Source organism: Odocoileus virginianus, chromosome 6 (genome assembly GCF_023699985.2).
Source record: "Odocoileus virginianus isolate 20LAN1187 ecotype Illinois chromosome 6, Ovbor_1.2, whole genome shotgun sequence".
Lineage (NCBI taxonomy): Eukaryota > Metazoa > Chordata > Mammalia > Artiodactyla > Cervidae > Odocoileus > Odocoileus virginianus.
The window spans coordinates 57,324,787-57,327,697 of NC_069679.1; the positions used below are offsets into that span (position 1 = coordinate 57,324,787).

Genomic DNA, 2,911 nt, shown 5'->3' on the forward strand with positions numbered 1-2,911 from the left:
GTCTCAGCGGTAAAGAATCTACCTGTAGTGCAGGGGACACAGGTTCGATCCCTGGGTGGGGAAGATCCCCTGGAGGAGTACATGGCAACCCACTCCAGGATTCTTGCTGGGAAAATCCCATGGACAGAGGAGCCTGGCAGGCTACAGTCCAAAGGGGTGCAAAGAGTCACGCTTGAGTGAAGCTGCTGAGCATGAGCACAACGTGTATATATTATGGCCAAGTATGATAACACCAAAACAACACAAACTGAAAATAACAATACAAACGAAGTCTATTCTAAAACCACACTTAACCACTTAAAAACCCTCTGGATTTATCAGAATACAAATAAAAGAGATGAATGCACTTGACAGAAATGCCTAACAGTATACGAAGCCACCCAATTTGTCCTGAGACAGTATCATTTAACAGTTAATATTACTTCTTCATAAGGAATGTAATTTTAATCAGATGATAAAGGTTTTTGTTTAAGAACCACAGAAAGTGGATAAATACAAAAACCACTTAATATTTTGCTTCAACTTGCAATTTATATTATTTTTGTAGCAACAGATTTACCTTCCTATTGAATGTTGCTTATTCAGACTAGTAAATCAGTTTGTTTTCCCTGAGTGTAAACCAATTAAGTAAGTTGGAGAGTGTTCACAGGTTAAGAAGTAAGAGGGTAGCAGGTAGTAATAAACACACATTTGCTGCATCGTACACAGTCATCTGGTACGGAAGACTGGACTCCTCATTCTTTGAGGACATTGACGAAGTCCCTGCCCTTATGGAATTTATGGTCCAGTTGCAGAGATACTCTGAAAATTCAAAAACTCAGCATTTGGACCAAGTTGTATATAGGGAGCCGCAGGCGTCCATGTGCTGCAGGTTCTCTTACATCAACCGCCTAAGAGTCGCGCTGTAAGAAGTAACAATCTCTTCTCCTCTCCGCCATCTGCTCAGCAGCCACAAAACAGCAATTATGTGTGAGTGCATCTCCATCCATGTTGGCCACACTTGTGTTCAGATAGGCAATGCCTGCTGGGAGCTCTACTGCCTGGAACATGGCATTCAGCCTGATGGCCAGATGCCAAGTGACAAGACTATTGGGGAAGGAGAGGACTCCGTCAACACCTTCTTCAGTGAGACAGACGCTGGCAAGCATGTGCCCAGGGCAGTGTTTGTAGACCTGGAATCCCCACTGATTGATGAGGTTTGCACTCGCACCTACTGCCAGCTCTTCCACCCTGCACAGCTCATCACAGGCAAAGAGGATGCTGCCAATAACTATGCCCGAGGTCACTACACCATTGGCAAGGAGATCATTGACCTTATCTTGGACCAAATTCAGAAACTGGCTAACCAGTGCACAGGTCTTCCAGGCTTCTTGGTTTTTCACAGCTTTTGGTAGGAGAACTGGTTCTGGGTCACCTCCCTGCTGATGGAAAGTCTCTCTGTCGATTATGGCAAGAAGTCCAAGCTGGAGTTCTCTATTTTCCCAGCTCCCCAACTTTCAACAGCTGTAGTTGAGCCCTACAACTCCATCCTCACCACCCACACCACCCTGAAGCACTCTGATTGTGCCTTCATGGTAGACAATGAGGCTATCAATAACATCTGTCCCAGAAACCTCAACATCGAGTGCTCCACATTGAGTGCCCAACATATACTAAAGGTCAGATTGTGTCCTCCATCACTGCTTCCCTGAGGTCTGATGGAGCCCTGAATGCAGATCTGACAGAGTTCCAGACCAACCTGGTGCCCTATCCCTGCATCCACTTCCCTCTGGCCGCATACGCCCCTATCATCTCTGCTGAGAAAGCCCACCATGAACAGCTTTCTGTGGCAGAGATCCCCAATGCTTGCTTTGAGCCAGCCAACCAGATGGTGAAATGTGACCCTCGCCATGGTAAGTACACGGCCTGCTGCTTATTGTACCGTGGCGATGTGGTTCCCAAAGATGTCAGTGCTGCCATTGCCACCATCAAGACCAAGCGCAGCATCCAGTTTGTGGACTGGTGCCCCACTGGCTTCAGGTTGGCATTAATTACCAGCCTCCCACTGTGGTACCTGGTGGAGACCTGGCCAAAGTCCAGCAGAGCTGCGTGCATGCTGAGCAACACCACAGCCATCGCTGAGGCCTGGGCTCGCCTGGACCACAAGTTTGACCTGATGTATGCCAAGCATGCCTTTGTTCACGGGTACATGGGTGAGGGCATGGAGGAAGGAGAGTTTTTTGAGGCCCATGAGGACATGACTTCCCTTGAGAAGGATTATGAGGAAGTTGGTATGGATTCTGTGGAAGGAGAGGGAGAGGAAGAAGGAGAGGAATACAAAAGTTAAAAGTTCACAAGGGTGCTGCTTTTACAGCACCTTTTCTTATTCTGTTTTAAAAATTGAAAAGTTGTGGTCTGATCAGTTAATTTGTATATAGTAGTGTATACGCTCATATACAATTACTGACCTATGCTTTAAAACATGGCACTTTTTTATAGACCCAAGCTATCCATTTCTCTGATGAGTTTGAATAAAGTATTCCCTGTCTTAAAAAAAAAAAAAACTCAGCATTCATAAAACTAAGATCATGACACCTGGTCCCATCACTTCATGGCACATAGATGGGGAAACAGTGGAAACAGTGACAAACTTTATTTTCTTGGGCTCCAAAATCACTGCAGATGGTGACTGCAGCCATGATTTTAAAAGACACTTGCTCCTTGGAAGAAAAGCTATGACCGACCTAGACAGCATATTAAAAAGCAAAGACATTACTTTGCTGACAAATGTCCATCTAGTCAAAGCTATGGTTTTTCCAGTAGTCATGTATGGATGTGAGAGTTGGACCGTAAAGAAAACTGAGTGCCGAAGAATTGATGCTTTTGAACTGTGGTGCCGGAGAAAACTCACGAGAGTCCCTTGGACTGCAAG

The 2,911-nt window shown here is 45.5% G+C and overlaps 1 pseudogene; it reads left to right on the plus strand.

Annotated features, from left to right (window-relative positions):
• Positions 1 to 965: 965 nt before the first annotated feature.
• On the plus strand, positions 966 to 2,347 carry LOC110125264 (tubulin alpha-1A chain-like; annotated as a pseudogene).
• Positions 2,348 to 2,911: the final 564 nt, after the last annotated feature.